This window comes from Choloepus didactylus, chromosome 1 (genome assembly GCF_015220235.1).
Source record: "Choloepus didactylus isolate mChoDid1 chromosome 1, mChoDid1.pri, whole genome shotgun sequence".
NCBI lineage: Eukaryota > Metazoa > Chordata > Mammalia > Pilosa > Megalonychidae > Choloepus > Choloepus didactylus.
Window position 1 is genome coordinate 229,036,496 of NC_051307.1, and position 27,649 is coordinate 229,064,144.

General features: G+C 38.3%; 1 protein-coding gene across 1 annotated transcript in view; it reads right to left on the reverse strand.

Moving 5' to 3' along the window:
• CNTN3 (contactin 3) overlaps window positions 1–26,849 on the reverse strand; it is a 402,513-nt gene extending 375,664 nt beyond the window's left edge. The window contains exon 1 of the mRNA XM_037800451.1: window positions 26,794–26,849. The gene's annotated coding sequence lies outside the window, so the exon portion shown is untranslated. The remainder of the gene's footprint in view (window positions 1–26,793) is intronic.
• Between the last annotated feature and the right edge of the window lie 800 nt (window positions 26,850–27,649).

The following is a 27,649-nucleotide window of genomic DNA, read 5'->3' on the forward strand; positions in this document are numbered from 1 at the left end:
CTTAAGGACAAAACAAAATGCAGGAATATATCTGTCATGGGTATCCCAGAAGGAGAAGAGAAGGGAAAGGGGGCAGAAGCAATAATAGAGGAAATAATCAATGAAAATTTCCCATCTCTTACGAAAGACATAAAATTACATATCCAAGAAGTGCAGCATACCCCAAACAGAATAGATCGGAATGGGCCCATGCCAAGACACTTAATAATCAGATTATCAAAAGTCAAAGATAAAGAGAGAATCCTGAAAGCAGCAAGAGAAAAGCGATCCATCACATACAAAGGAAGCTTGATAAGACTATGTGCGGATCTCTCAGCAGAAACCATGGAGGCAAGAAGGAAGTGGTGTGAAATATTTAAGATACTGAAAGAGAAAAACCACCAACCAAGAATCCTATATCTGGCAAAACTATCCTTCAAATATGACGGAGAGCTTAAAATATTCTCTGACAAACAGACAATGACAGAGTTTGTAAACAAGATACCTGCTCTACAGGAAACATCAAAGGGAGCACTGCAGACAGAAAGGAAAAGACAGGAGTGAGAGGTTTGGAAAACAATTTTGGGAGATAGTAGCACAGCAATGTAAGGACACTGAACAAAGGTGACTCTGAGTATGGTTGAAAGAGGAAGGTTAAGATCATGTGGGACACCAGAAGGAAAGAAGAAAGATAAAGACTGGGACTGTATAACTCAGTGAAACCTAAGGTGCTCAACAATTGTGATAAAAGGTACAGATAGGTTTTTACATGAGGTAGAACAAACGAATGTCAACATTGCAAGGTGTTAAAAATAGGGTGGGATTGGGGGGAAAATACAATCAATGCAAACTAGAGACTATAATTAATAGAAACATTGTACTATGCTTCCTTTAATATAATGAAGGCAATATACCAAAGCTAATGCATATGGCTGGGGTGGGGGGGGGGGACATAGGGGAAGGGTACGGGACACTTGTCATGGATGATGTTGTCTGACTCTTTACTCCTTATTCTACTTTAGTTTAATGTTGTCTTTCCTTCTGTTGCTTCCTAGCTGTCATGTTTTGTTTTGTTTTGTTTTGTTTCTCTCTTTTTTTCCTTCTTCTCTTATCTCTCTACCTTCTTTGACTCTTCCCCCTCCCTTGTGGAAGAAATGGAGACTTCCTTATGTAGATAGTGGTGATGGTGGTGAATACATAAATATGTGACTATACTGGGAACCATCGATTGTTTACCTAGGATGGAATGTATGGTGTGTAAATAAAACCATCTTAAAAAATGGGTTGATGAAGAAACCTTGAGGGCACTATATTGAGTGAAATAAGACAGACGCATAAAGGACAAACATTGCAGGGTCTCACTGATAGGAACTAATTATAATATGTAAACTCACAGACATGAAATATAAGGTACCAGGATATAGAACAAGGCTAAAGAATGGGGAGCAGTTGCTTATTATGAGCACAACGTTCAATTAGGGTGAACTTAAATGTTTGGAAACGGACTGAGTTGATGGCAGCACATTGTGAGAATGATTAACAATGCTGAATCGTGTGTGAATGTGGTGGAAAGGGGAAGCTCAGAATCACATAAGTCACCAGAAGGAAAGTTGGAGGTTAAAAGATGAGACTGTATAAAACAGTGAATCTTGTGGTGGACAATGTCCGTGATTAACTCCACAAATATTAGAAATCTCTCTCATGAACTAGAACAAATGTAGGACACTATAACTAGAAGTTAATAATAGAGGGGCATATAGGAAAAAAATATACCTATTGCAAACTACTATTACAGTTAGTAGTATTTTAACATTCTTTCATCAACAGTAATAAATGTACTATACCAAAACTATGACTCAATAATGGAAGGGGTTGGTTAGGAGTATGAGAAGATTTGAGTTTCCTTTTTTTTGCCTTTCTTTTTTTTCTGGAGTAATGAAAATGTTCTAAAAATTGAAAAAATAAATTAACTGTGGTGATGAATGCATGGCTGTATGATGATATCACAGGCAACTGATTGTACACTTTGGATCTTTGGATAATTGTATGGTATGTGAACAATCACAATAAAAAAATTTTTTTAAAAGTAAACAGGCAGAAATATATTTACCATGCAAACACTAAGCATAAGAAAGCTAGCATTGCAAACCAACATCAAAGTAAACTTTAAGACAAAGAGTATTAATATAAATAAAAAAGACATTCTGTAATGACGAAAGAATCATTTCATGAGGAAGACATAACTATCCTAAATATGCAGGCACCTAACAACAGAGCTTCAGAAGACAGGAAGCACAAACTGACAGATATGAAGGGGGAAATAGAAGAATCCACAATAATAGTTGAAGATTTTCAAACCTCACTCAAGTTCTGGATAGAACAAGCAGGAAACAAATATACATACACACACACACACACACACACAAATCAGAAGAGATGCAGAATATTTGAGCAACAGTATCAACCAACTGGACCTATTTGGCATTTACTAAGCACTAAACCAGGGCACACATGATTTTCAAGGGAACTCCAAGGAGGCACAAGCATATGGTCCTATGTACTGCTCTATAAACCAAGTTTCTAAAACACAAAAGAATTGAAATAATAAATGGTTTTAATCTCTAACAACAGAAGTATTAAATTAGAAATTACTAATAAAACAGTATGTAGATAAATCCACAGGTATTAACAGCATACTTAAACAACGTACTTCTAAGTAACTGATGAGTCAAAGAAGAAATTACAAGAAAAATTAGAAAATATCTTTAACAAATAATAATGAAAACAAAACATCAAACATTGTGGGATGAACAGACAGCAATGCTTAACAAGAAATATGTATCTTTAAACTCTTGTAAATAGGAAAAAATGGAACTCAAAATAAATGTAGCAAAGAAAATATAAAAATTTAAGAGAAGAAATCAATGAAATTTTAAAAAGACAAACAGGAAAATCAACAAAGTCAAATATTGTTTCTTTGAAAATATTAATAAAATGGATAAATCACTAGCCATAGTACTTAGGTGGAAAAAAAAAGAACGAAGACACAAATTCCAAGTCAATAATAAAAAGGGCAACATCACAAAAGATCTTACCAACATCAGAAAACTAAAAAGGAAGATATTATGAACAACTCTATGCCAATAAATTTAATAAGTTTGATGAAATGGATAAATTCTCTCAAAAACACAAATCACCATAGCCAATGCAAAATGAAATAGAAAATAACAATTAAACCAAATATCTATTAAAGAATTGAACTTCAGGTCATATGACTTCACTGGTAAAATTCAATAATAAGGAAAAAATCATACAAATCTTACACAAACTCTTTCAGAAAACAGAGCAATAAGGTATACTACCAAACTCATTTATGAGGCCTGCATTATCCTGATATCAAAAATGTAACAAACATATAAAAAGAAAATTATTGATGAATATGTTCTCATGAAAAATGAAAAATCCTTTAAATACTAGCAAATCAAACACAGGAATATATAATAAGAACACATCATGAAAAAATGAGGTTTGTCCCAGGAATATAAGGTTGGTTTAACATTAACAGAAAAAAGAGGTAAAACCATATAATCATCTCAAAAGATGAAAAAAAGATAAAAAAGTCATCAACTTCTCAGCAAAGCAGGAATAGAAAGGAACTTCATCAATATGATAAATAAAAAAAAGGTATCAAATAAAAACATGCAGCTAAATGAGTCTCAATGGTGAAAAATATACCCTTGCCCCCAACAATCAGTAAAAAGGCAAGGATGTCCTCTCTCACTGCTTTTATTCACCATTGTACTGGAGACAGAAAAAGGTATAGAACTGTCATCGTTCAGAGACAATTTGACTGGGTTTTAGAAGACCCCATAAAATCTACCAAAAAGAAAATGAAATATAATGCCTCCTGGAATTATTGTAATACAAGTTAGCAATGTTGCAGAGTACAAGATCAATATACTAAAGCTTCCAGAAGAATACATAGGAGAATATTTTCATGACTATAGACAGGACATGCAAAGCATTAACAATTTTTTTAAAATGGTAAACTGGACTTCTTCACAATTAAAAGATTTTATTCATCAAAAAATATCAAGAAAATCAATAGACAAGCCCTGGTCTAGTACAAACATATTAGCAGTACCTGTATTTGTAAGCTGATTATATTAAAAATGATGAAAATAAAGAGTCCAATAAAAATGGGCAGAAGACTTGAACAAACACTTTCCAAAAGGAGATACATAAACGATCAAGTGGCATATGAAAAGATGCTTGATATCATTATCCATGCAAACTAAAACCACGAGATAACCTTTCACATGCACTAGAACAACTAAAATCAAAAAAGACTCACATAAATGCTGCCAAAGAAGGCAGTAACTGGAATACCCAAACATTGCTGGTAGGAATGCAAAAAGTACAACCACTTTGGATAACTGTTAATTGCGTGTGTTTATGTGTGTGTGCATATGTGCATGTATCTCACCATATGACATGGAAATTCTACTCTAAGACATTTACCCAAGAGAAATAAAAACCTGTTCACAGAATTACTTCTACACAATTGTTTACATAATCCTTATTTATAATAGTCCATGACTGGAAAATAAACAAAACGTCTATTAGCAGAAGAATGAATAAACACTTTGTGATATATCACAACAGTGGAATATTTCTTAGCAATTAAAAACAAACAAAAAAACCTACTGATCCATGCAACATAGATAAATCTAAAAATCACTGTTAAGCAGAACAGCCAGACTCTAAAGAATATGTGCTTTATGTTTCTATTTATACGAAGTCTGAGAACAGGCAAAACACTATTGTGACAGGAAACAGAAGTGGTGCCCAGGGTGGGAGTGAGGGTTGGAGGGTAACTGGAGAGGGCAATGAGGATATTTCTGGGGATAGGGGTGGTGGAAGTGTTCTATATCTTGTTTTGGGTAGTGGCTACCTGGGTAAAATTAAGTTTCAAAATGCACCAAACTGAACACATAAGGTCTGTGCCCTTGGCTATATATTAATTCTACTTCAATTGTAAAAACTGAAGGGAAAAATCCACTGGAGAAGATTATACATTTGAAACACAGAATTACTTTGGATATTCTTACGATTTAACGTCCATGTTTATCCTTTATTTAAGGCCCAGAAGGAGACAACAATTAATTGCTATGATTCCAAGCACAGGGTTTGCGTCAAGAGACCTAGTTACTAGTCCTGGCTCTTTTCCCTGGTTCTTGTGTCAAAATCTGTGTAGCCTGGTCACCAGGATACCTATCTTTTCTAAGCCCAGCTTTTTTATCTGAAAATTGGGGATAGCAGTATCTGCTTCCACTCAAGCAACATCACATATTGATAAGAGTAATCACAGCAAATCTGTTAGTGATAATACTGTTAAAAATGACATCAAACAACCATCTGGATCAGGCAATTACTTGTGATATGCATTTCCTTCTTTTGTATTTTCTACGAAACAGTGAATTCAACAAATTTTATATATTTTCTACAATAAAATGGAAATATATCCTTTACATAGCTGTGCCCTTGACAGCTTACACAGTTGTTGAGAACCAAATAAGATAATATATAGGAAAATGGTATGTCTATTATAATCTTACTTCTCAAAAAGTAAGAACTGCTGCTGCATTGCATTTACAATGTGCTGCACATGGATTATCACATCGGATTCTTTCAACATCTCTATTACATAGATAATGATTACTACTCTCATTCAACAGTCGAGGAAACTGAGGCATAGACAAGTTAAGTGTCATAGTCCAAGATACCAAGGTGGGTACATGGTAGAGCCAGCATCTCAAGCTCAATACCAAGATCCCTCGTTTTTTCCATTTTTCTACTCCAGCAGCCTCAGTAAATCAGCTTAATCCCTGAAGATTTCAAGGTGGTAGTACTACATGAGGTATCACATCTTCACACAGTATCAGAAAGTGTAAGAAGGAAAAGAGAGAGGGTCTCCTTTCCTCTTTGATCCTTTATAATTGACCCAGTCTGATAACTAATACAAAGAGTGTTTCCCTTCAATATTTCCTTCTGAAAAATAGAAAAGTGGCATATTTAAATTTAATAAAATATTGTAGGTGAGTTTTTTTTTTTACATACAAGGAAAGTTACTAGATTTAAGGATTCTGAGGGTCAGTATCCATAAGTCACAAGCCTGAATGTGTGCAAATGAAGCCAAACTGGAGTTACTAGAAGAATCACAAATTAAGTAGTAAATTCCATACTGCTTTTATGTATGATTGAAATAAAAGTTCAAGTAGTATTTAATTTATATTACTTTAAATGTTAAAGAATAACTGTACAAACACTATGGATTTTCTGTGAAAGAACTGTGAAATCAAGTTCCTTGCAAAGTACAGAATTAATCATTTACTGACATTTGTAGGCTTAAATTGTGTTGGATTACTCATTTTGAAATCAGTTTTCAGACAAGTAAAGCACTATAAATGACCGATCATTCTTTATAACATAATAAAGTGAATCAAAATTTATATTTTTATTCATCCCAAAAACTTTTATGGAGCAATATTGATCTTTTGTAGGTCATACTAAAAACCTGAGATGCTTATTTGATCATTAAAGATTAAGTTTATGTATATTTTAAGGCACACCACTAAATTAAAAATTTTACTCAACTTTGTAAAACCTTACATAAACCATTTTAAAATATCAAATGGCTTTAAATCCAATGATTTCACTACTTCAAATAAAAACAGCTAAAAATGCATTTTAATGTCAGATAAACAGATAAAAAGGGACCTGTTCATGCCCATTTAAGACAGTTATTTTAGCTGTCAAAATGAGCTACAGAAGAACGAACGGGAATTGCATTCCATTTTATTGCATCTTTCCACAGAAATACAATTTGAAATTCTTTTCTTGTAACTTCCTTGTTAAAATTACAATGTATCAAGTAGGATACCAACCTACTGGGAAAATGGTGAAATTACTGTCATGGCATTCAGACTTCGTTTCCTCAAAGAATTTGGAAGTTGTGAAAAGTTGTTAGGTATCTTTCAACTACAAAGAAAAGTAAAACATCCTTTTCTTGGCTGTCACGGAGCAAGGCAGCCAAAAAATGGGGAGCATATGCCTTGGACAATGGTTTCTCTATAGAGGCACCACACCTGAGAAAATCACTTATCAAAGTATCTGTTCTTCTATAGTGATAGGGCAGGGTTCCAATCAAACTTGGATTGTTTAATCAAGAAAACACATAAACATAAATAAAGTGAGAGCCTGGAGGGGGAATGCTGAAATACATATTCCCCATTAACTTCCTCACCTGGATTGACTACCAGAAATATCCCCTTCATGTTGTAAAATGGATACCCTTTCTCCGTCTTTTAACCCACTTTGTAGTTAGGGGATATCCTGTGGAAGGCTGCAGTTTGAGGAAAAATGTATTAAGAAATATATCAGGTAACTGCTAATAAATAATTCTAGTGATCGAACCGAGTTAGACTGGCTGATTTTAAACACCTGCTTCAGAAATGTCTAGCTTTGAGACTTTGGTTAAGTAAAGTGATCTCCTGGAGCCTCAGCTTTCCCATCACATGAAAGGGGTTAATAATAGGCCCTACTTCACAGGGTGATTGTGAGCATTCAGTGAATTCATATGCATTAGGCACTTAGAAAGTCCCTGATACATAATAAGTATTACACACACATTACCAAATAATAATATTAAATTATAAATAATGAATGAATAAAGCAATAACTCAAGTATGACACTATGTTTAGGTCTCTTTCCACAAGTAACTTTAAATCCAATTAGAAAGCTTAAGGATCTCTGTAGGGTTTGCTTGCCTAGCACCTATTTGGCCTTGATTTTACTTTGACCAACTGCCACTCCCAGGTATTCTCAATCCATAAAATCCATATAATTCAGGTGGAGCACTTCCCATTTCTCACTGTTGGCTCACAGTATCAGGGACAGGCACATGGCCCAGACTTGGCCAAAAAGAACCAATTCATATTTCATATTAAGTAAATACGTAGGGGGATGTGAACATTAAAATATTAAAAACTGGAGTAGCAGGATGTAAAGCTCAAATGGAGTGAGGGTGATGTAAGTAGATAATGACAACACAATAGAAACACAACTAAGTTCAACATTAGGGCTTAGGGGTGTACACAAATATAATGGTTTTATACACATAATATAATGGTTTTCCTTTTCATTCAGGACCAGGATAGGGCTGCACTTCCTTTGAACACAGGCATCCGCATCTGACTTTCTTTGGACAATGATATACAAAGAGAAGTGACATTAAGTCTTCTCTGGGCAGAAGCTTGAAGACAAATGCACAATGTGTCGTATTCCTTTTCCCAATCATGGTGAGTAGAAACACACATCAAAAATGTGTTTCCCTGATCCTGGGTCCCTGAGTAACTACTATGGGCAGATCACACCTGTCACTTATGCTGGATGTGTAGCATGAGAAAGAAAGAAATTTTAATTGTATTAAGCGATCAGGATTTTGAAGACTCTATCTGTCCTGACTAATACATAGGCAAAGAGAGAAGGAAACTGGGACAGAGACAGGCATATCTACATAAAACTCCTGGATCTCTCTCTGCCCAGAGACATCGATCTAGGACTTCTGAATAAAATAAGCCAATGCATTTGAGGAGACTGGGATGGGTGGAGGGCGACGGAGGGAACAAAGGTTTGAGCCAGAATGAGTCCAGTCTCTGACATTTGCAACCAACAGTATTCTTTCTAATACAAAAAGGAACAATATTCATGCGGAAAAAGGAAAATAAATATATGCAACCATATTACAGATGCTAGATTACCATGGGCATTTTGAAGCAGATGAAGGAGCACTATGTATGCTTTAGGCATGGATGACATTTTGAGGAGCAGATGAGTGAGGACCTTCCAAAAGAGAAGAATACAGGAAGGAAAGGTGAATGTCAGGCACAGAGGCAGGGATGCCCATGCAGTTCTCAGAGAGCATGGGGCGGGGGGCGGGATGTTTAGCCACTCATTGATTGGGGAATACTAGCGGCCTTCAGAAAGCAGGAAGCACAGATGCTAGCTGTCCTACAACACAAGTTCCATGTGGCTTACAATGAGGCAATTACATAAGTGCCATCCTATGTATCCTTATCTGAGCTTACAAGTAATTATTTGCATGGTTTTACTATATAAAGAAGCAACTCCTACACAAATCAAAGAAAGACTATAATTCTCATGTTGAGAATGTCACCAAGAGTTGTCCACCTTTTAAGAAAATCCCATCACCACTGGCAACACCCCTGATGGCACTCCAGTCAACAACGTGACTCACTGATACTGATCTGCATCCAGAGTTGTCACATTCAGTGACTCTATAACATAGTTATCATTTTAAAGGTCACGTGTGAAGAAAAAGGACCCTAAGATTTAGTTGACTTCTGTCTTTTTTCCTCTAAAATTAAAGTTTAATTATTACAAGTAGGGACAAGCATTGGCAACCTCATTCCATCTTCTGATGTACTCATGGGTAAGCACTTAAAGATTAAAACAACTTAGTATATTATGAATTAATTTCCTGTTATTTCTCCTTTTACAATATATAGGGCCTTATCTTGACTTTTTAGTATAAGTTAGTTCCTTATAACCACGAACTTCATATCAGGGGATGTTACAAAATATTTCTTACAAAGAGAGTTTGAGAACCACTAACTCCAAGGAGAGAAATTGGAAGAATAATACTGGAATCAGTATGTGGGAAGCTTTGAATGCCAGGTTAACAGACGTTTTTATTACATTTCTCTGCAAGCAGTAAGTCATTACAGTTGTGCATTGAGAAAGAGGACTGAAGACAGCTGTATTCTAAGATAATTCACATGGCACCATGTAGGGTGACATGGAAAGAAGAGAAACCAGTGAAGGGGCAACTCTGGTCATCATAATGTAATAAATAATAAAGTCCTCAGCTGGCGAAAGGGCTGGAAGAGAGATCTAAAGAAGGCTGCAAAGAAGAATCCGTCATAAGTGACAGGGTTTGGGAGGTAAGGGAGGAATCAACGATGACTCCAAGGTTCCTGGTTTCCCGGACAGGAAAGGCTAATGGTCCTGAGACAGAAATATGGAAGTGTGAGTATGAGTATCTCATCTCAGTGGAGAAAGATGAGTCCAGGTTCACATACATTCGAGTTTAAGTCAACACAGCAAGGAATCAGGATGGAAATGGTGGGCAGGGGCTAGTGATCTGGGACTTACACACAAGGAAGAAGCCAAGGCTGAGGATATATGCATCAGGACACAGGAGAACAGCCCTGTAGCAAGGGTGGAGTCCCCAAGGGGAGAAAGGAGAGAGAGAAAGAAAAGGTGGTCAGGAGTTGAAGATCAGAGAACATCTACAGTCAAGCGACGGAGGAAAAACAAAAATCAGCCAGAGTGGCAGATGGAGACATATAAAAAGAACTCCAGAAGTGTGGGGGCATGGAAGTCAAAGGAGGGAAAGTGGTGGTGAAGAGCTGAAGGAAATACTACTAAGAGCTTAGAGGAAGGGAGGACAGACTCGACCACTGGATTTGACGTTAAGAAACTGCTTGTGATATTGAGGGAGGCCATTTCTAGAGTGGTAAGATCAGAAGGCAGGCTGGAAGGCAATCAAAGCCAAGCAGAGGAAATGAAGTTAAGAGGGCAGGTGTATTTCTATTTTAAGAAGTTAAAGAAAGTAACACAAACACTTCCTCCAAGCCCTCAGACTTCAATATTTTGCTGCCTCATGTGGCTTGGCTCTGAGGCTGATATTCTGGGTCACTCTTTTCCTAAAGGGAAACTAGGCTAAAAGACTCTTAATAGGAATTTCCTTTCAAGCAAACAATTGTGTGACACATCTAACTGAAGATGAGCCTCTACTGTTCTTTCAAAAATTCATTTTTAAAGGCCTTAAACCGAACTGGATTTTATGCATCTCATTGACCGTAAATTCTCTCCAGGATCTCTCTTTTTTTTTTTTTGCTGAGTCTATATAATAAAAATATGTCCCATTTCCTAAGTCACAAATTGTTACCTTTAATTACTTTATAGAACAAGCAGTTGAGTCTGTTTCTGGCAAATATACAGCTTTAAAATAAACTTAGCTTCCTAAAATGTAAATGAATAGACAATTGATTCAATATTTTAACATATATATTGTTGAATGCTAATTTTTTTAGAAGATGTCACACGAAGTCTGACTAGCAAATTAACTGTGAGATTTATAGCTTGGCAAATGTGTTTGCACTTTAGAACAATTTATGACAAGCAGTCTATAATGCAGTGTGGCTAATTAATGACTTTTTTGTGGTTTGACATACATAATACATTAGTTTTGTGGAAGTTTCACCTCGGATTCTCCTGAATCACCTCTCTCTAAAATTTCAAGCCATATAAGTAGTTGAAAGAAAAGAAACTCTGTTTTCTCTTCTGTTTCATAATAACTTCTCGTTTGCTATTGAACATCAAAGAACAATGGGCAGACATGGAAAGTTGAAAGGAGAATATTACACATAACTTTAAATTTCCAAAAATACAACATAATAGTCTAGAATTCCTAATAGTACTATAAAGTTTAAGTGCCCACAGGAAGGGGCAATATTTTCATTAGTGGTTAAGAATATACTATTCCTGTTTAAATAGAGTTACTATCAATGATCAAATGCTTCTGTATCAGAAACTGTGTTAGTTTATTTTTAATTTCATCAGACCCATGCAACGTTAATTTTAATGATGAGGATATAAGCTCAGTGAATTTAACTTTCCAGGATGACATGGTCAGTGGTGCAAAGCTAGGTAAAACCTTGTCTCCACCCTGTTCACTAGCTGGGACTGCTCTAGGAATGGGATCAATATTAGCTGCTGCTTCTATTATTTTAGCATCTGCCAGGAGGAGGCCCACGTTGACAGTGAGAGCTGTCTCACAGCTTGTAAATTCTTACAGAAAGGACAGAAAAAGAGTCTCTCCTCCCAACACTCCACTGCCTCCAACCAAGGCATGCTGGAATGACTGAAAATTCACTCTCCGAAAGTGAAGAAGAGATGGACTTTGAATGGAAGACACAGAGGGAATAAAGGATCTAGGGGAGAATGAAAGGGGAGAGAAGAAATTCCATGGGGAACATTTTGTTCTCCAGTGATGAAGGAAAGGATCACTCCATGCCCAGGGTGGAGACGGGGATATGCCCAACAGCACAGGTTGACTCTGAGCGGGTTGTAAGCATCCAGTCTGCTGCGGAATTCCTACCGGACTCCATGTGGGCTTGCTAGGTTACAGGGTCACTTACTAATGGATAATCTCTCCAGTCCCTGCCACTATTAAAGGCACAATACTATGATTACATATTCAAAACTGTATTTCCCATTTCTAAAAAGTTATTAAGCAATATATACAAAAATTAGCAAAATCGAAATCAGTGAACCCCATTCCCTGAGCAAGTCAGTGAATGTAAAATAAATGAGTGCAATGGACTTGAGCACCAAGGGTCCTTTCAGTTGCAAACGGTATAACTGTCATTATAGGATATTACTGTTAAGAGGCAGATTTCCAGTGTCTTCAGCATAATAGCATCAATATATGCCTTAAGGATGGCAAATGTCCTCAAATTAATCACTTCACATTTAAGGGAAGTAAAAACCAATGTTGCTCTGGGATTCAGGTCCCTGCCATTCTACCAAATACAGGATCAGGGAAAATAGGCAATTTAAATACAACATCCATTCCATTAATTTAGAATTCTAACCCAAAAATTTAATATGGGTGTGGGGGGCTCCTTTCAGTACCCCCATCAGTTCAATGGTCTGACATGAGAAAACTATCAGTGCAAAAAAATCTATCAATGAATCATACACAATCTTCTGTGAATTGGATTTATACCGGGTTGTTTGGTCCTGAACTAGAAAACTATCCTTTATAATCATTTCAGGAAGAAAGAGCTAATCATTAGCCTTAGAGTAACAATTTCTTTAGATATATAAACCTCTTCACATGATTTAATACTACATGTGAAATGTCTCTACACTCTTAGCAAAAAAATCTTTCCTAAGCAAATTTCTTTGTCGAACTACATTTTATCAAACAGATTTTTTTTAATGAATAAAGAGTATCCCAGACTTTGTTCCTCCTAGCTACTGAGCTGTGGTTTTGTGAAATGGAATTTACAATTACTAAAAAGCATACAGCCCCAAATCCCACAACTCCTTTCACTTAATTATTCATGATATTGATCAGCACATTTATTTTTAAAAACAGACAAAGTTAGAGCAGCACTCAAATAGGAAGAAAACTTCTTGCTAACTTGCACTACTATGGATAGTGGAGTTTCTTTTTCAGCAAATTGTGCTTTGCATATGCAAATTTTAAAACCAATCAAATATCATCACAACATATTGGAAACAAGCTTACAATGTTAAAAGCCATCTTGCCAGATGAAGCGTTTCATCTTAATTCACTCATCAAGATTAATTTTTGTTTTTTGTTCTTAATCGTAAAAATTAGATAACTCCAGCAATACTAAAAATAAATGCAGCAATGATGTAGAAAATAGCGCTAGATTAGTGACTCAGGAGTTTTTAAATTACTTCAGGTTTTACAAATCATGTTAATTTTAGTGAACTGTAAGACTGTAGATACAATAGACTTTATACCACCCATACCAATTGGGGATATCTTAGAAATTTCTAAAATAAAATTTAGAAGATATGTAGATTCAAGTAGTTCCCTTAGAATGAAAGATCATCTACAAAGATGACAGCCAACAATTCCTCTTAACCCTGGACCATGCTGCTCTTTCCCATCAAGAGATACACTCTGCTTTTTCTACTCCTGAACCTGGGCTGGTCTTGTGACATGCTCTTACCAACAGAAAGAGGTAGATAGGATATTCTGCAAGTCCTGAACTTAAGCCTAGGAGGCCTTAGAGCTTCTGCTTTCACTGCCTTCAAATGGTATCGCCACCATGTACAGAAACCCAGCCTAGATTTCTGAATGCTGACAAGGGGAGACAGCAGCCCAACGAAGCCTGGACCATTCCATCAACCCCAGCCGTAGTGAGTGAAGGCATCTTGGAACCTCCAGCCCAGGCAAACCTCCCCAGCCCACAGCACGTGAATCAAAGATGAACCATCCTACAGAGCCCTGTCCAAATTCCCAACCTCACGTGAATCAAAGATGAACAATCCTACAGAGCCCTGTCCAAATTCCCAACCTATATGGAATTGTAAACAATGGAACTTATGCTTTAAACCATTAGGTTTGGGGATGATTTGTTACCCAGCAATAGATTGCTGATACACTCTCAGTTGACTTCCATATATTGTGAATTCCATAGTTACACTCCATCCCTAATATGGTAAATAACATATGAATTCTATAAAATAATCATTGAATAAATACTTCCTTGGTTATCTACTATGTATAAGGCATTGAAATAAAATTAATGATACTAATATCCATCATTTAATGAGAGCTTAAATATACCTATTTATTCAATAAATATGTAAAGAATGCCTATTAAGATCTAGGTATTGTGCCAGGCTACAGGGACCAGCACTCAAAAAAATTTTACAATTTAGAGAGGTATATAGGCAAGTATAAGTTATTTATGATACAGCAGAGTAAATGCCACCATAACAAAGAGTTAAAAATCTAGATGCAGAGATTTTTAAAAATTTGGAAATAACTATGTTGAGGAAGTATGCTAAGCATCATAAAAAAAGTAGTGCATTGCTCATTTGTTGTGAAGGTTAAATGAAGTCATTAGCATAATCTACCTCAAATGGTGCTGAAAACTCAAAACTATATAAAGGGTTACAAGAATTCAAGCAGGGAAAGATCGATTGTGGTTTGGGGGTTATTTGTGGATTTTATCTAATTTATTCAATATATTTTAGAGACTGCTATATGCCAGGCACTGGGGTATGGGGTTAACCAAGAAAGACAAGTTTCCTACCCTCATACAGTTCAATTGGAAAACAAACACAAGGAACCATGCACTGGCTCTCAAAGCCCCTGCCAGGAAGTGACTAAATACACAAGGTACACATTTCATTGGCCAAAGTAAGTCACATGACTGAGCCTGACATCATCAATGAGGCAAGGAAGAATCCTCCTCTTCCAAGGAGAGGCAGTGATTCTGAACAGTTTCTGAACGGTAATGCCGTAACACCACTAACAATTAGACAAATTGGTTTGGATCTCTTGATAAAGCTGGCCTGGAGCTAAGGAGAGATGGAAGATAGTGTTATGGTGAATCTTGAAAAGGATGGATATGATTTTGACAGAAGTAAAGAAAGCCATTAAGATGATTCTGGTATATATCTAGAGCAATAGAGAGGAAGGCTCAGCTGGTAAATGACTTTTTTTTTTTTTTAATATAGGGTTTTTTAATAAAAGAAGAGGAAAAAAGGGAAAAAGAAATGATTCATATGAGGAAGAAGGAAAATAACGGAGCAGGAGACCCAGGCCAACCAGAGAAACTGCAACCAAAAGAATAGGTAAAAAGGGGAAACCTTGGGAAGAAGGGAAGAGAATGTATTAAGGTACAGAGAGAAGCTGAAGGAGCTTCTGAAAATTAAACTCAACTTCAGTCCTGTGGATAAAATCCCATATACAGAGAAAAGTGGGTCCACTTGGGGTCTGAGATCAAGGGAAAATTCCTTCACAGTCACTATGGAGGACAAGGCAGCAGTTCACATTTACAGTTATATACTTTCTATTTTTGTAAGTGGAAGCTGTTCTAGAGTGAAAAGTGCACTGCTTCCGGACATGGGGACTATGGGTTCCATTTCTGGTTAGTCCATTAACCTGTTATTGGTCCTGAAGCATTCTACAGATCTTTTCAGCCACTTTGGTAAAGCTTATTCTAACATTCTACGTTGTGTAAGAACTTCTGGATGACAGACAGAAGCTTTTTACAAATAAATTTTGCCTAGATTTTTTTTTTCTCCCCCATCTCTTATTACTTATTCAGAGCACAGCATGGCCTCAGACGCTCCATGTTCTAACACTATCTGAATAGCCAACATTCTGCCCAAATCAAGTGTTCTAGTTTGCTAATGCTGCTGGAAAGCAAAACACCAGAGATAGATTGGCTTTTATAAAAGGGGTTTATTTGGTTACACAGTTACAGTCTTAAGGCCACAGAGTGTCCAAGGTAATGCATCAACAATTGGGTACCTTCACTGGAGGATGGCCAATGGCATCCGGAAAACCTCTGTAAGCTGGGAAGGCACGTGGCTGGCGTCCACTTCAAAGTTCTGGTTTCAAAATGGCTTTCTCCCAGGACGTTCCTCTCTAGGCTGCAGTTCCTCAAAAATGTCACCCTTAGTTGCACTTGGGATATTTGTCCTCTCTTAGCTTCTCTGAAGCAAAAGTCTGCATTCAACAACCATCTTCAAACTGTCTCTCATCTGCAGCTCCTGTGCTTTCTTCAAAGTGCCCCTCTTGGCTGTAGCTCCTCTGCAAAAGGTCACTCTCAGCTGCACTGAGTTCCTTCTGTTTGTCAGTCCATTTATATGGCTCCAGTGATTTAATTTAGACCCACCTTGAATGGGTGGGGTAACACCTCCATGGAAATTATCCAATCAGATTCATCACCCACAGTTGGGTGGGGCATATCTCCATGGAAACATTCAAAGAACTACAATCTTATTAACACTGATAGGTCTGCCCACACAAGATTACATCAAAGATAATGGCATTTGGGGAGACATAATACACTCAAACTGGCACCTCAAGGTCTTCCACTATTACAACTACAACTTGCTGATCATCACCTTAAACACACTCTCAACTACAACAAGCAATGGAGATGACTCACTGGTTCAGGAACATGCGAGGTCAGCTTTTATCAACCAGACAACCCCCACCTTGACTTCCAACCCTCTAGATCCGGAGGATTTAGCTCAAGTCCTAGATTCAGCGTGATTCCCTGATCATTCTAGTTGATTCCCCCCAAAGCTTCCTTTAATTCCTCCCAACTCTCTTTTCTTTAACATAGACCACATCTCTACTATTCTATGAATACATATAAAATGTATATAGTGAATAATGAGGACTTCAACAGCAACACAGCTACAACCATCAACAGATATTGCATTTTGCTAAGGGCCTGGCCTTCCCTCGTATATTCCTTAGAACAAATCTTCACAGCAAGAAACAATATTGAGCTTTACAGATGAAGACACTGAGGCTTAGAAAAATCAATTAGTTTGCTTGGATTAAAAAAAAACACACACTTTACTACTAGGACGAACTTCTTGTTACTCTTCACTAGATTTCCAAATATTTATGCTAGTTCTTCGAAACGCCAATTATGCTGTATACTACCTGAGAGCAGCTTCCACTATATTTTGCACCTCTGTGCATGTGTATTATTAGGACTCATGCAGGATTTATTTTGGGAGCACTTAGAGAGTTATAATTCATTCATAGGCAACAAAGTGACCTTTTACATTTCCTGTTTCTAATTTGAAAGAATCAGACTAAAATCTTATTTAGTTGAATCAATCAACCAAAATCTAGAGGGTATTTATAATGCTTAATGGCTATGAGTTTTGGTGGTATGGTGGATTGCATTATGGCCACCAATTTTTTTTCCCTTCCTGTATCTATGTCAGGTGACTTTGGAGTTACTCCCACTAAAGAGTACAGAGGATATTTCCCCATTCTTGACTTTGAATTTGATGTGTTACTCTTTATGGCCAAGAGGATGAGGGAGAAGTATACTATTCAATAAGGCGTAACCTTGGCTGAGGTACCACCCTATAGCAAATACAGCAAAGGGAAATTCCCAGAGAGGCTGCATCTCAGCACATCAGTGGCAGTCATTCCCAGCAGCTAGTATGTCAGCCCAAAATTAGGGGATCTGGTGGAGCACCATGATATCTACCATGTAGCCGTATCTTCAATGTGGATCCCAGAATGAGAAGGCACAAAGAACAGGCACACAGTCAATCCACAGCATGGCAGACAGCTAACAAGCTAACAAGAATGCTGGTTGTTAGAAACCACAGAGATTTCCAGATTGCTTGTTGCCAAAGGAAAAACTCAAGAGAGCAAGAATGTGTGTATGTTTATGCTTTTGAGTTGGTTTGTTATTTATTGCTGCATAAAAACCCCAAGACTTAATAACTTAAATAACCATAACATTTTTGCTCATGATTATGGATTTGAACTGAGCTCAGCTGAAGAGTTCATGTGCTAGTTTTCCCAGGGTGGTTTACGTAACTGTAGTCATCTGGCAGCTTGACTGGTTGTCCAACATGGCTGACATGAGCGACAGCTGATTTTGGCTAATGGCTGGGCCTCCACCTCTATGTGGTCTCCCCTCCTCTAAGAGGCCAGCTGGGGCTTCTTTACCTGGTGGTGTCATTGTAGCAAGAGAGCAAGAATGGAAACCCCCAGGCCTCTTAAGGCTGAGATTCAGAATTCACAAAGAAACCACTTCAGCCAGATTTTATTGTCCTAATTTAATTGGCCAGCCCAAATTCATGGGGAAGAGAAACAGACTCCACCAGTCAACAGAGAGGCAAGGCACTCTGCAAACAGACATGGAAGGTACTATTGTGGCCATCAGTCTACCACAGGCTGATGTATGTGTTATGTTTTGTTCTGCTTTTTACTGAAGTCAGTTTTCTCTGAAGATCAAACTTAATAAGTTTTACAGAATCTCCTTGCCAAAAAAAAAAAAAAAACATAAAATCAAACAAATACATGTAACCTATCTAATTGGAGACAGTTGAAGGCACTTATCCACTAGGGGTCAGTACAGAAGAGTCAAACCTAAAATAAGACTAACAGAAACAAGAAAAGTAAGAAAGGGGAAAGAAAACTGAGGAAAAGAAAAAAGGGAAAGAAGAGGAAGAAGAAAAAAAGGAGGAAAGAACTGATGAACTTTAAATGATGTAGCCAAATTAAGGCCTATATATGATCCAAAATTCCTCCCCATCATTTGGTTTTATTCTCTTCTGCTTGAATGGTTACATGTGTGTATTTCTTACCTTACGAATTTTACCCTATCTTAATCTAATCTTGGGTTACTGTGTGTGTGTGTGTGTGTGTGTGTGTGTGTCTGTGTGTGTGTGTGTGTATGGTGGGCTGCTGGAAGGTCAAGAGGGGTGGGAAATGAATGAAAAGGAAATAATCAGATTAGAAAAATGGAATAAAAAATCAAGACTGAGGAGAAAACCCCATAAGTCATTTTTAGAAAAATTACAAAGGATATTAGTCAAGCAAGTCATAATGCAAAAAAAACTTACAGCAATAGACAACTGTGGCACTTTTAGATATAAAAGGAATAATGCCTATATTCTAGAATTTCCCAGTATAAGAAAATATTCTCTCCATTTGTAAGTATCATCACAGAATATGCGGTTTGTTATGTGATATAACAAAATCCATATATTGAGATGCTTTTGTTCTTTTTAAAAATTATACAGAATCCACTCTAAAGAGGCAAGTAGTATTTTGGTAAGACAACCATCCAATAAATTATTACTAAATGTAAACATGTATATTGTTACATTGTATATGAGAAAATTTTTATTTACTGGAATAAGAGAAAGATAAAGTGAAAACGTTGCCCTACAAGGTTCAAATTTCAAAATCTTACAGCCTCTGCAAGCAGCTTTTGATTGGTTTTACTTAAAATAAAATGAAGTCACTTTAAGGCAACTTAATGTAGTTGAGAAAAATCATGTAAAATGTCTAATATATACAAATGTAAAAGGCTTTTGTGGACAAGGAGAGGTAGGTACTGACACATGCACCAGATTTTTGTACAGAAGTGCCTTATCTGTATTCCAGAGCCTTCAGAAAATTCACCAGAATTAGTAATGATGACTGGTAATCAGCAACTTTCTGCTGCTTTACATGCATGGAGGCTGCCTGCCCGAGTGTGTGGCAGGCATTGGATTAGCTCACTGGCTATATTGTTCGGGTTGATTTTAATTGCCTGAAAAGTGTCATTACCACCTTCTGAAATGCATTAAGTTATTTTAACAAGTGGATATTTCATGTAAGAAATAAAAATGGGCTGTGATTCAGTTAGAACGTACATGGAAATATTCAGTTGTGCCTTTTACCCTGCTGGCATAAAAATCCTGTTCAAGCCTGATTACCTTGATAAATAAACACACTTCTTAGCTGCATAATTTTTTAATGTAGTATGAAAAGTCTACTCACTTTCCCAAACAGCTGACAACAGAGAGCCACCCAAATATCACCTACCAGTTTATAAAGTGCCAAGACTTCCATTTCCATAGCAGCTTTTACTTTTATATACAGCCATCCCCATGGTGAAGGAGTTCATCATATTTAAGAACAACAAGTCAAATATTTGCATGGAAAAAGTCTATGGAAGTTGGATTTCTGTAACCTTGAAGATAGTTGCAAAAATATTTCATCAGTGTATGCTCACACGGAAATTGCTACTCTTGGGATATTTGCTCTTTAAATTAAAGTCCTAGATATATGAATCTGTAGATGGATAAAACAGTAAAGAGCTATATGCACACATACAAATGAATGCAGGTTAAAAAACAGTAAAAACTGAGTAATACTGGTAGTCTAGCTAACAGTATCTACCAATGTCAATTCCTTGTTCCAATATTTTACTACAACTACATAAAACATCACCATTGGCAGAAGATGGGAGAAGGGTATACTGAAGTCTGTTCTATTTTTGCAACTTCCTGTGATTCCATAATTATTTTAAAATAAAAAGCTTTTAAACTGCAGGTTACCATGCCTTACCCCAGAGATGTTTCAGAGGGTCTTGCAAAGGCCAAGGAATCTCCATTTTTCCACCAGAAACCCAGTTAATGTTTATTGAGAGTGACCACAAGCTGGGAAACAGTGGAAGAAGAATAGAGTTTTTTCAGCCCAGTAAGAGGAGCTCTCTACTTGAAAGATAACTGGTTAGAATGTCAGATGCCCATGAGGTCTTCCCCTATATAAAGTAATTATATTTTAGGAAGATGTGTTTTTCATCTGTTGTGGTGTAGTCTTGAGCTATTGCTCTCATGTGTCAATATTTAACTCCAATAAGGTAATGAATTACGAGAATTCCAAATTACTTTCTTACACTAAAATAAGCTAATTAAATCAAGGACCAGCCCTTGCTAATGACAACCTTTAGCTTATGCTTCCTTTCACGCATATGTTTGTCTCAGTATTTTCCAAGTTCAGACTCAAGATACTTCCATATCAAGAGTGATAGTCATGTGTTATCAGTTAATGATTTATCTGTCACCTAGAAACTGCAAAATAAAATGGGCTCTAAAAATTATGTGCCAAAAAAAATTAAGCACTAGAAAAGGAAGCCCTAATTTATATTGACACAACATAATTCCACACCAATGAAGGAGATTGGATAAGGAGGGACAGGCAATAAAATTTTTTTTTCCCTTTTACTCCACAAATATTTACCAAAGCCACATGTGCACCTGCCATTGCACCCCAAACCTGTCAGGACAAAGCAGCCTGTAAACAATTTTACAACATTAATTATATTCTAATGATTCTCCTTCTAAGGAAGAAATAAAAAGTGGTTGAGAACAGATAGCATGGGGCTCAGATGTAGTCTGCGTGGAAGTAAAGGCGTCTGGGAGGAATTGGTGGGTGTGTATGATCCACACAAATGGTGGGGTAGGAGTATTCTTGGGAGAAGTTAATAGTGAATTGGGTGGAGATGATTTGAGATGGGAATGCAGGGGATGGGGTGGAAGCCAGAAGTGTTCAAGGCAGAGGGGATGTCACATGCAAAGCTCCTGGAGTCAAGATTGTCACACTGAGTTTTCAAGGAAGTTCAAGAAGGCCCCTGTAGTTGGAATGTTAAGTATCAGCGGGGAATTAAGAGGCTGCATCAGTAATATTTTTTTTCTCTAGGCAGTAGGTGCCCAATGAGACAGGGGTCCTGGTTCATGGATTGTATAGCAGCATGTACTGCACGGACTGAAAGGGAGAGGGGAGAGAGATCATTTCTTAATCTGCTGCCTTTAGGTAATAAGTATAAAGGGAGTCAAGTGCTTAGAAGTCAGCCTGGCACATGCTAATGCCTGAATGACTGTATGAATATTGTTTGTATTTTTCATCAGTTGACCGGTTACAGGGACAAAGGGAGAGGTTGCCATCAAAGACCATGGGTGCCATATGCCTTGAAGGTAAAAAATAAAACAAAAACATAAAGAAGGGATCACCTATGCTAGAACCAACTTGGGAGAAAACATGATGAATCCCATTCTGGACACAACAGATTTCAAGTGGCAGATATCCAAGAGATGCAAGAGATCACAGATAATGTGACAAAGAACACTCCGTGAAAGTCAGTGGCAGACTACAGATGAATACAGGCATTCTTGACAGGATCCTAGGCTGCAGTCACAAGAGTGCTACGGTCACATGTTGCAAACCCAGCATCCCCTAAAGCTTAGTTCTCACGGGTTTATGAAACTCCACTAGAAGCCAGGTACTGTGTTAGGCACTGCTTTGCAATAGTGAGTAAAACAGATGTGGTAACTGCTTACAAGGTGCTTACAGAACTGTAAACAATTAATCACACAAGGAACTATATACTTCCAAGAAGTAATAAGTGCCCCAGGGAAATGAATGGAAGGAGCCTAACAGATGTGCCCTAATTTAGAGGAGGGAAATTAGTGAGCCCTCTGTAAGTAAATGATATTTAAATGGTGACCTAAGGGATGAGCAGGAATCAAAAAACATAAAGAGGGTGGCAGATGTATGTGTGAGTGTGAGTGTGTGTGCGCGTGAACGCCCGCGTGAGCAAATGCCTGTCTGTCTGTGGGTAAGGGCTGTAGGCTTTTAGGCAAGGAACAGGAAAAGAAGGAAAGAGCTCAGTAAATCCAAAGACCTGAAAGAAAGTTTATGAAGTTCTTGCTCCCAAAAGCAGAGAATTAGATGATAAAAGAAGGATAGGTAATCGTTAAATCCTACACAGCACTGTAGGTAATATTTAATAGTCTAGATTTTATTCTAAGTGCAATAGAGAACCATTTAAGGGTTTTGAGTAGAGGAGTAATGACTCATTAAATATATATATATATATACACACACACATATATATATATTCATTCCATATATGTGTGTGTATGTGTGTGTTTGTGTGTGTGTGTGTGTGTGCCTGCTGTGTAAAGAATGATTTAGGGGAAGAAGCAAGAAGGCTTTCAGGGAAGCCATTTAGGATGCCAGAGCAAATGTCCCAGGAGAGCAGATGGTGGCCTGGAGCAGGGTGATGTGCATGGGAAAATTTGAGAAACATCTCTGAGTTTGAAACAAAAGGCTACATAAGATCTGAACTGTACTGGTTACCCAAAATAAGAGCATTTGAAATACTGTAATGGTTTCAAGAACTCCTTATCCTCTTAAAAATGATTATACGAACAGACTCATTTCTCATTAATATAATCAAAAGGAGTTTCTGAATTTTGGATATGATTTCTTTTTTAACTTTGAAAAGTAATCAAAGTCAAACCACTTAAAAAACAGAGAGGACAAAATTATTCTGTTTTAGAACAGAGAATCTGTGATCTGAGTTATAAAGATATCTTAAAAAATTCAACAGAATTGCTGTAACATATATAATCTATTCCTTAAAATGTCCATACGTCTGCTATAAGAAATGAGCATACCTTCTGAATTATTTTATCCTACTTTATAAAATACTCATTTGTTTCTCACTTTTTGCTAGGCAGCTTCTTGCACAGTAAAGATTCTACAAATATTTACATTCCAAGTAGCAGAGCTGTTTGAAATGCTATAAAGTTCTTCCAGCACTTCTATTACAAACCCTTATTTCTTGTTTATAACATGTACATAAAAGGGGGCAAATAAAACCTATGGATTGAAACTTGGCATACAAAGTTTCAACCAGGGAGTGCGTTTCACCTGCAGCAAATTTCCAAAAGAAATGTTCTACTGTGTTTAGCAGACAGAAGGGGAAAAAATACAAACCATTTAGCACACTTGATCAATTTCTGAAATCTTTATACAAATCAGATATGAGATTAATATCTCTCACACCTCCATTTCAAAGAACTGTTCTATCTTAAATTATTCTGTGGCCAAACACTCCATTGCCAAACACCTTTGCAAAAAGAAATTCTTCAATCATTATGATCAAGCATAAAAAAGGAAATGGCCCCACTGGCATAAGCGACTAATAGATACATATTTAAAACCTCAGAGGTGCTCCCCTTTAAAAAGACAAAGTAACTGGCTACAAAGAAGGCTAAAAGGAGGCTAAAAGCCTTTCTCTGAGGCTAAATCAGAGACAGCAAGCCAACTCAAATAGCATCAATAAGTCCTCCTGCTTTGTGAATATCTCCAACCACATCAAATTTATATTATTTTACTGCTAATGACTTTCTGAATACTACTGGAAAACACAGAACGAGTCATATGCCTCTCTCTGTTTTGTGGCATTCCTGCAATATAGAGATAAGTAGATCTGGCAGTTTGAAAGGGGCAATTATATCTATATACTGTTTCAGCACAAAACATATTAAGAGTTAATGAGAACTTCAAGTTGGACAGTTAAATTACGCAGTAAAAACCAAGCTTGAAGATGTGTACTGAATGCATGAGAAGGAGTTAGGAACTTATAAAAGAGAAAGATGAATATTTTGCTAGCAGAGCGAAGAGGCTATTAGTTTGTCATAACCAGGAATATATGAAATGTGACAGTTATAAAATTGAATATAAATCAACAATTGAGAGGTTATCGCTTGTTCTCCGCAGGTAATCTCTGCTCCACTTGAAATTGCTCAGCACTTTGGTCCTATTAAGTGTTTTATTGTCATTTTAAGGAATGCTTGGGCAATCTGGTTGTGTTGTGAAGGATATTTAAAAGTTTTCCTGGAGAAATGAACCTAATGCCTTCATGTCTTCAGGCAGACATTAAAGACATCCAGACAACAAGTAGGACATAAGGTTGCATGCTATTGTGTAAAGCAGCCACTGCCTGAATCTACCACCCTGCAAATCAGTTAGCCACTGGTGTCTCCGATATCCCATCTTTAGCCAGGAGGAGTCACACATATGCATTCTACCTCGCCATTTGTCTAACAAAACTGGGCAGATATTTGCTCGGTTTCCCTGGTGTTTATTGATCCTTTGGGGGATCTTCAAACCAAATGTTGACTCTCAACTAATTCCAAGCAAGCACTGAAAGACAAGTAATTCCTGAACCCACTCTTTTTATTAACTGACAGCAAACATCTTTCCATTAGTGAAGCGGAATCCTATCAGATGGATTTTATGAACATTTACAAGACCCTGTCCCGTTGCAATCAGTGTCTTACACATATTAGGTATTCCACAAATGTCACTCAAATGGATATGAAACTTAACCTGCAGACAACTTCTTTGCTAGTGCGATTACTCACAAAGGGTTAAAACCACCAACTCAGATGCCAGTTTACCACAGCCAAAGTCATATAAATACAGCCAGCAAAGCAAAAGTAACAAATCTGACTTAGATATTGAGACATAATAGCTCTTTCAAAGGCAATTACTCCTCCTTTCAATCTCTTAAGGGCTCTGACTCATTGTTCTGATTAATTTCTGTTTTTAATCTATTTACAGATCAGGATTTTTTTTTCCATCTAGTGTGATATCCATCTCCGTAGGGGTAGACAGAAACCACAGCACATACAGTCTTCCTACTTTCTTTTTCTTTTTTTTTTTTTAGTTATTCTTGCTTAATCATTTTTAAATCATTTCTGAATTTATTTACTCATCATATAGGCTGGGGTTTCTGACCTCCCTCCTGCACATCGCATATCTCCTGTCTGCTGCTTCCTCTAGCTCCGTTTCCCCACATCTTGGGTTGAGGTTAACAGTGTCTGGCTACCCCCTTCCCGGAGCTCTGTCTGTTCCCTCCCTTGGGCTGAGAACCGAGGTCTGCCGTCCTCACCATAGCGGGCATTGTTTGTTATTAAATCACTCTTTGAGCGCATCTCCTTGCTGTAAATCAATAAGCAAATGCAATACAGGCGAGCCGTGCCGAGCTTTGCACAAGCAGAGCCCGGAAGTCGTTCCTTCAGTTCAGAATCCCCGTCCCCCCACCCCCCCCAAAAAAAATCCTGATGATGCTGTGACTTGGTTGGGACAACCTTGTTTTCTGTTCCTAGTATTTGTTTCCTGCTTGGCTGGTTCTGCAGGGCTCCTCAGAGAACAGGAAAGCAGCTAAGACCAGGGTCCGAGCTCAGAAAACCTGGATGACAGCCCATAAGAGAAAGCCTGACAAATAAACGCGACAGAGGATTCCATCCAAGGCTGCAGATTTGCAAGTGGAAAGAAAACGCAGCTCGGAAAACTGGTTTCCGGAGAACTCGGAGGCCAGGAGGGGTTTCTGGTACAAAGGTATCGCATTCCCAACCCCTGGACCAAGTGCCTGGGATTTTTGCCCAGAACCCCCGCCCCCACCCAACCACGGTTCACAACTTTTTTTTTTTTTTTTTTTTTTTTTTTTTTTTTTGCCAACTTTCAATGGCCACATTCGCTCCGCTAGGCGCAAGCCTGTAGGACCCACCTTGCATCTACCTGCGCACGAGCTGGGGATGTGGAATCTTCCCATCCCGAAACCAATCCTCGCCCTAGAAGGGAGAAAACAATCTCCCCAAAGCAAATCGACTGGGAGAAGCATCTTTAATTCTCGACCCATCAAGTGCATTTAACCTAGAACAAACTTTGGGGCTGAGGGGCCTTGAAGCCAGTGCGTCAAGTTTGCCCCTGCAGGTGGCCCAGCCCTGTGGTCCCGGCCAGCACGAGGAGCCAGGCATCCCCGACCTACCTGAAAACGGCAGCTTCCAAAGCGCCCGCCCCGCCGGCCCGCCCGCCGCCGCCGTTCGCCGGGACCTGGGGGGCCGTCGTGCGCGCCCGCGCGAGCTGCCGCCGCCGCAGCGTCCCCGTCTGCGCCGTTCCCGGCCGAGCTCGCGGCGCCCGCCCGCCGCTGCGGTGCGCCAGGCTGCTGTGGCCCCTCCCGGCGCCAAGCGAGCGCTGCCTGAACCTCCGCCGCTCCGGCTCTGGCGCGGGCACGGGAGCGAGGGGAGCCAGGAGGGAGGGGCGGAGAGCGCGCCAGCCGCAGCCAACCGGGTCCCGCGCCGCCACGCGCTGCGCCGCGTGCGCACACGTGTGCCGGGCCTCCGCAGGACCCTGGGCGGTGGCGCGGCAGGGGGCGGCGGTCAGCGAGTCACACCTGACTTGAATGGCCTCGTGAAGGCGTAGCTGGAGCCCGGGGAGCACGGGGTTAAAAGGCAGGAATTCGACTTCTAGGAAAGCCGTCTCCAGCTTGACTCCCACAAGTGAGCAAAGATTGCCAATTTTAATAATAAACTGGATAATTATTGAGGGTTTGCTGTGTTCCAGGTACTGGGCTGCACAATTTAAGTGAATTAGTGCATGCAGTCCCCAGAGCAACCCTGGATCTGTTAGGCGCTGATTTACAGATGAGGAAATTAAAATGCCTAAGAAGTCAATGATAACCGGTTATCAGAATAATTGTGTCTACATTTTTACAAGGACACCATGAGGTAGGTCTCTTTCCCTTTATTTGCCCAAGTACAGACAGTATATTCCAAAACAGACAGTGGTTGGTTGGAGAACCTGGTCTTGAATTTTAGCCCGTTAAGGTCCAAACTCAGTACACT